General features: G+C 39.3%; 1 pseudogene; it reads right to left on the minus strand.

Annotated features, from left to right (window-relative positions):
* Positions 1–1,366: 1,366 nt before the first annotated feature.
* LOC106697593 lies at positions 1,367–2,134 on the minus strand (annotated as a pseudogene).
* Positions 2,135–7,495: the final 5,361 nt, after the last annotated feature.

Raw genomic sequence — 7,495 nt, forward strand, 5'->3', positions numbered from 1 at the left:
GTTTAGTTTCCTGGTTTACCCCCAGCCAATAACATCTGAGCTCCCTTCTTTTTGATTTTGGAATTTTAAAACATAGGTCTTTCTGCACCTACTTTAAACTTATTGTCTCATAAAGTATAGAAGTATGAGAAAGGAAAAGAGAAAAAGATGACTCATAATCCTACACACTTAAAGGCAGCTACTATTAATATTTTGGAGTATCTTTTCCCTTAAAATTTTCCCCATTTTTCTCATTTTCAATTTCTGGTCACGCACATGCCTTGGTTGTGGGCTCAATCCCCAGTAGGGGGACTACAGGAGGCAGCCGATCAATGATTCTCTCATTTCTCCCTCCTTCTCCCTCTCCCTTCTTCTCTGAAATCAATAAAAATAATTTTTTAAAAAATATATTTTTATTGATTTCAGAGAAGAAGGGAGAGGGAGAGAAAGATAGAAACATCCATGATGAGAGAGACGATGTTTATACCTCTCTATTTATTCTTTGTGCATTACATATTTTGATTCTTGAAACTAAAACAGTAAGCATTAAAAACTGCAACTTACAGTGAGAAATAAGATATTACTTTCCAGTGGAAATTAAGTAGAGGAGGGCACTAGAGAGTCTTCATCTCCTCCAAACCATCAGTGGCAGTGGTCCCAGTTGGGTACCAAGTTCACCCAACTGCTGGGGCAGACATGCATGCAGTGTAGGAAATGTTTTAGCGACATCATTTATAGTGACATCGTGTGTGTATGTCAGGAAACATAATCTACATATTTCACATGGGAATGGAATTCGCCTTTTTAAAAGAATGTGCATAAGATCTTGCATTTCTTTCTTTTCTATTCTCCTTCTCTCTTTTCACTTATTTTTTAGACACCCCATTCATTTCAATAAAGACAGTATAATATAGTAGTTAAGAGCCCTATAAAATCTGGTTTCAGAAAGATTGGATGCAAAATTTAATTCTAACACATGTTAACTGTGTTGCTCTTAAATTTATTTTCTGTAAGTAGGGATAAAGTAATAGGAAAGATGTGAGGAATAAATTAGTATGAAGAACAGTATGCCATATACACCAGGCCCCTTGAAACATATGCTGTGCAGATGTCTCTTTCCTACTATATTTTAAATTACATTCAAGTTGAGGCAGCAGTGACTGGTGAATGACAGTGTGTGAACATAATCTTATAAGATGTCCAGTTTCTTTAATTCTTTATTTTTCCCCTGCAAGAAGCTTTATTGTTTCATTTGGTCCAATGCATGGGAGAGGGCTTCAGGGTGGTTGAAAGAATGGCTAGTAGTTTCAGGGAGAGGCTCAGGTAAAAGCCAGACACCAGGGGGATGAAGAGGGACCTCTCAAAGGCTTCCGGGCTCCAAAGGCTCTTAGTCCTGCTTGAGAGTGAGCCTTTCCAAGAGATACTTGCCCAGCCCAGCCTGGGGGCCGGCCAGCCTGTGAATGTTAGTCAGGTGGTCGCCCATCTTCTTCTTCTTTTTCTAAAATATATTTTTATTGATATCAGAGAGGAAGGGAGAGGGAGAGAGAGATAGAAACATCAATGATGAGAGAGAATCATTGGCTGCCTCCTGCACGCCCCCCACAGGGGATTGAGCCCGCAACCCGGGCATGCGTCCTTGACTGGAATCGAACCTGGGACCCTTCAGTCTGCAGGCCAGTGCTCTATCCACTGAGCCGAACCAACCAGGGTGGTTGCCCATCTTCTTGATTGGTTTCACCTCCTCATCCAGGAAGTGGTTTTCCAGGAAGTCACAGAGATGAGGGTCTGCGCGGGTAGAACCCAGAGCCTGCAGCTCCAAAAGGGCCTGGTTCAGGTTTCTCTTCAAGGCCAAGGCGCTTTCCATGGGGTCCTGAGTTTTGCCCACTCATCTTGGGAATGATGAGTGGGCACGTCCTTGAAGAGAATGTGGCCACCGCACTTATTTTGCAACTTTAAGGGATGCTCAGCCCCCTTCAGGCTTCTTCTCTGACAACTCTCGGAAAAAGTGGCCCACGCCCTGGAGAGTCACATGGTCCTGGACGAAATAGAAGACCAGAGAGAGGTAGGTGTGGGAGGCCTGCAGATGCAGGCTGGCCAGGCGGTTGACCGCAGCCTCCACCTCGGTGGAGTAATTCTGACGAATTTGGGAGCTCATGGCAATAAGGAATTAAGGTAGAAAAAAAAATGGTGTGTTGGCTGGTCCCTGAGGGGGTTCTGAAGGTGGTGACTGGATAAGACGCAGGAGGGTGTTCGGAGGCTGGAAGAAGGGGCGTCCCTGGGTCTGTTCCCTCCAAACACTGTTGAAGCAAGAGACAGATCCGGACCATCAAGGGCAATACTAAGTTTCTTTAATTCTTGATAACACAACCCATTAATCTTATTTCCTCTTCCTGTCCCGGTGTGGGATGTATGAGGAGGAACAGAAGATTTGACAATCAGAGGAAGGAACAAAACGGAGGTATTTTTAACTAGGCAGAAGCGAGGGGGACATAGCACCTCATTCTAAATTGAGCAACGTTAAGTTTTTCATGATTCCTGAGGTCCTTAATAGGCTTGATACTCTGACTGCAAATACCTAATGATTGTGTTTCCAGACCTTTGACTTCAGTTGTCTACCAGAAATGTTGGAGCATAGTGATATCTCTTTGAAACTCAGCAGTGTGACTTCCATTTCCTCAATCCTCTGCTCCCTGAAACACCCAGGTCCCTCCCCACTGTTTCCTACAGGTGATGTTGATGTCTGCCTTCTCTGTTTAGTAGGGATTTGGCTCCACCACAGCACATAGTATATCAATTCCTACATTTTCCTTCAGCCTCTCCTTTCAGATTGTCCTCCCTAGAGGTGGACTGTGCCCAGGTTAGGAATACTTCCCACTTATGAAAGGTAAGAATTAAAGTGCTCAGACCTAATGAGGCATATTAACAGAACATTTCCGTAACAGTCTTACTTGGTATTTACCTGCTGAGACAGACCTAACATCATTTTCTTGCATGACCTCGAGAAAGTCATGGAATCTATTGAAGCCCCACTTTTATTACCTATTAAATGTGTACATTACTTATCCATGTTCTTTGGAAGGATCACTGTGAAATACTCAAAAATGAGGAAATGGGTTTAATAGAACTCTGTTGCCTAGCTAATATATGCCATGTATTAAGACAGTTTACACAAAGGGATCCCATAAACTCTAAATAACCATAAACATTACCTAGTACTTTTATTATTGTGTGCTTTGTGTGTGTGTGATCAATCAGTAAGATGTGGAGAAGTAACATCTGTGTGTTGGACTAGAATTTGAGTCTTAAATGCAAGAAAGGAGTGTGTGTGGCTGAGCATAGGAGGAAACACCCACCTATGCCTCTCATATTATACAGCATGTGGGCTGGCTGTATTGGGCTCTCACGAGTGTCTTGGTGGATGCAAGGTCATGGCGTCCCTCTCTCTGATATAGCCCAAGTCCCTGGTTCCAAGGAATTGCTGATGATATAAATTCCAGAACACAAAACCCACACTTGTCATAATGTGTTTCAGGCCCGTGGCTGGTAATAACTTAAAATTGTTTGAATGCATGGCTAAAGAGAGATGATCCTGCTTTTCATTAAAAGTCACCAAACAGGTGCTCTGCAGTCTTTAATGCCTTCCAGCTAAGTCAAATGTGAAAGTAAAGTATTTGGATTCCTCCCAAGTTTTAATATTCACATTAGTAAGAGAGCTCAAATAAGCACACATTTTATAATCTCTATTTTGCATCATTTGATTTCAATGACAATATTCTCTCTTGTGGAATACTGAGTAGAGATAAATGTTTGGAAAAAATTACAAATTTGTCTTTATTACATATGTGGTTGCACACAAGTTTTGGGAACATTATGTCTCCTCCTCCTCCTCCTCCTCCTCCTCCTCCTCCTCCTCCTCCTCCTCCTCCTCCTCCTTCTTCTCCTCCTCCTTCTCCTCCTCCTTCTTCTTCTTCTGAGTGCACTGAGATGTTTTGGTAAAAAAAAAAAAAAAAAAAAAAAAAAAGCTGCTCTGCTGGGGAATGTTTGAAGCAGGATAAATTTGTGCCTAGGAGCTGGGAGGTAATTACAAGACAAATGACTCACACATCCGGTAGATTCATGGAGGGTTAAACTAAATATTTCAAGCTGTTATTTGCTCTGTTTACTTGTGCTTATATGAGGCTAACAACTTCCACAACTGCTCCCAGGTGTCTTCTGTTTAGCTGTCATTCTCATCTGAATTACTTTATGAGGAATATTTAGAAGAGAGAGACGCAGGGATAAGCAAGGGTGACTTGGGCTTCTTGCAGCCTCAGGAGACACTCAGGTTCTACTGTTCTTCACTGCAGCTGTGGGGCCAAGATCACTGTGGGCAAAAGTAAAAACTGATTTTTACTTACAATTTTTATGGATTCTTAGGCTCACTAGAAATTTGAGTATTTTTCCTCTCTTCACATTTAACTCTGGCAGAAATCATATGATATGGAAATTTTATCTCAATTTTGCAGAAAAGGAAACTGAACCCACTGAGTTAAGTATTGTGCCCAAGACCACCCAGAGTAAAACATAGTGGATATTTCTCATGATGAATTTATAAAAAATTTATTGCAGTAAAAACACTTAACATGAGATTTACCCTCTTAACAGATTTGTAAGTGAACAATATAGTATTGAGATCTACAGGCACAGTATTGTATAGCAGATCTCTAGAACTTATTTATCTTGCATAGCTGAAAAAATTTTAATGTTTTTTTTAATTGATCTTAGACAGAGGAAGAAACATCAACGTAAGAGAACATCAATGGGCTGCCTCCTGCATGCTCCCCCCACCCCCACTGGGGATTGAGCCCACAGCACAGGCATGTCCCCTGTCCTGGAATTGAACTGGTGTCTTTTGGTGCATGGGATGATGTTCAACCAACTGAGCCACACCAGCCAGGACAAATAACTGAAATTTTATACCATCCCTCTAGCACTGGGCAACCACAATTCTATTTTGCTTCCATGAGCAATGACTATTTGACTGTTTTATTTTTTAAATTTATTTATTTTTATTTTTGTGACTCTTTGACTATTTTAGATACCTCATATACATGAAGTCATGAGGCTATTACCCTCCTATGACTGAATTATTTCCCTTAGCATAATGTCCTCAAAGTTCATCCACATTGTTATCACATATGAAAGATTTTCTTTCTTTTTAAAAGCTGAAAATCTTTTATTGTATGTATATCCTACACTTTCTTTTTTAAAAAATATATTTTATTGATTTTTTACAGAGAGGAAGGGAGAGGGATAGAGAGTTAGAAACATCGATGAGAGAGGAACATCGATCAGCCGCCTCCTGCACACCCCCCATTGGGGATATGCCCGCAACCAAGGTACATGCCCTTGACTGGAATCGAACCCGGGATCCTTCGGTCCGCAGGCCAACACTCTATCCACTGAGCCAAACCGGTCAGAGCTGTCCTACACTTTCTTTATTCATCCATTCAATGGACATTTAGGTTTCTCCCTCATTTTGGCTGTTGTATGTAATGCTGTAATGAACAAGGGAATGCTCATATCTCTTCACGGTAATTTTTTTCAGGAAAGCATCTAAAATTATAGTCCTGTAGACTAAAGACTGTGTGGTTCAGAGGTTATTTACTACAGTATGAGTTATTATATTTGATGTTTCATTCTTTCAACTCAGCTACTTATTTGTTTTCTCATTCATATTGTAGAAATACTAACTGAAGAATAGTTAGACAGAAAAATACATATTGGGGAAGATAAATAAAAACACTATGCCAAGGGAAAAAAAGAAAAATGTAAATTATTCTGTTAAAGAAGAGTAAATGTATTTTTAAAATAAATAATTTTGGATATCAGATTATTATGTAATTTTGATAAGAAATAAGACATCTGACAGGCAAACAGGCAAAAGAATAAACAACGGCTTTTCAGTGTCATATTGGAGCATTGTCTAGCAGGCTTAAACATGAGTTACATAATTTTCTAAGGATATGTATCTTTTTTTACCTATTTACTATTAATCAAAATAATTTATAATTATTTAAGGGCAGATGCTAAATTGCAGAAAAACTAATGGCATTGCAAAGATTCTTTGTTCAATAGCATTGCAAATGAATTTTGTCTGGTAGAAATGTGAATAATTTTTGTCTAGTAGAGATGTGAGTGAGAAAAGATAGCTCAAAAGTTACATTTTTATTGCCCTGTATGACAATAATGAGTTTTATATCTAATTTAGCAACCTTATGTCATCATTCTTCATCTTAGAACCTATGAACACTCTCTCCAATAATCCTTTGAACCCAGTTTACCATTCTGCTGGTTCCCTCATTAATTATTTAAATAAATCTTTGGCATATGCTCGCTTTATATTTGTATGAGTCATATTTTTAATTTTTGTAAATTATACTTAGTGATTCCAGTGTCTACATTAAGAAAAATAATATAAAGGTTTTATTTAAGATATCTACATTTACAATGTACCAAACATGATAGGTATAGCAACTTTTTAAAGCCATAATGAAGAATTTTGAGTGTCAACTTAAAAAATGTGTGAGGACATGGTTTTAAACAATTATTTCAGAGGTTATTTGAGAAAAAAAAATCCAAGGTGATTATTTTATTATTCTTTTCCCTCTCCAACTTTCAGCACCTTTCCCCCTTCTTGCTACTCATTCTCAGTTTTGACCTTGCTTATATACTATTTCACTAAGTAGAGAAGCATCAGGAGGATTTTTAAAAAATATATATTTTTATTGATTTCAGAGAGGAAGGGAGAGGGAGAGAGAGAAACATCAGTGATGAGAGAGAATCATTGATTGGTTGCCTCCTGCATGCCCCCTACTGGGAATTGAGCCACAACCCAGGCATGTGCCCTTGACCGGAATTAAACCCAAGATTCTTCAGTCCTCAGGCTGATGCTCTATCCACTGAGCCAAACCAGCTAGGGCCATCAGAAGGAATTTTGACTGTATCTATTTATCCACCATCAGCAGTCCTTGTATACTCTGCCTTCCAGATCCTCCAATGCCATTGCTATGCTCTGGCCAGGTTAGTCTGTTTGTTATTATGTTCACATAATGATAGTAGGCTTCATAATCTAGAGCTAACACTTTTTGTGTTTGTCTATTATACCTTTTTCAATACCTGGGATTCTCATTATGTAATAATCCTCACTTATTAATAAGCTAATTAACATTTTTAGACATGACAAATAAAAGGTCATGAATTGGAAGATCCACGAGAGTGTGCTTGTGTTTGTGTTTGTACATATGAAAAAGACACTGTTTTAGGGAGAGAACAAATGATAGCAAATAATATTTACTCATTTCTAAAGACGGACTAGAGACATAGAAACAGTCTTTTATTTCAGATTTCCATCTTTTTATAAAGTGTTGCCCTAGCTGGTTTGGCTTAGTGGATAGAGCATCCATCTTCAGTCTGAAGGGTCCCAAGTTCCATTCCAGTCAAGGGCACATGCCTGGGTTGCGGGCTCGATCCCCTG

Source organism: Myotis lucifugus, unplaced genomic scaffold, assembly GCF_000147115.1.
Source record: "Myotis lucifugus unplaced genomic scaffold, Myoluc2.0 scaffold_1, whole genome shotgun sequence".
Lineage (NCBI taxonomy): Eukaryota > Metazoa > Chordata > Mammalia > Chiroptera > Vespertilionidae > Myotis > Myotis lucifugus.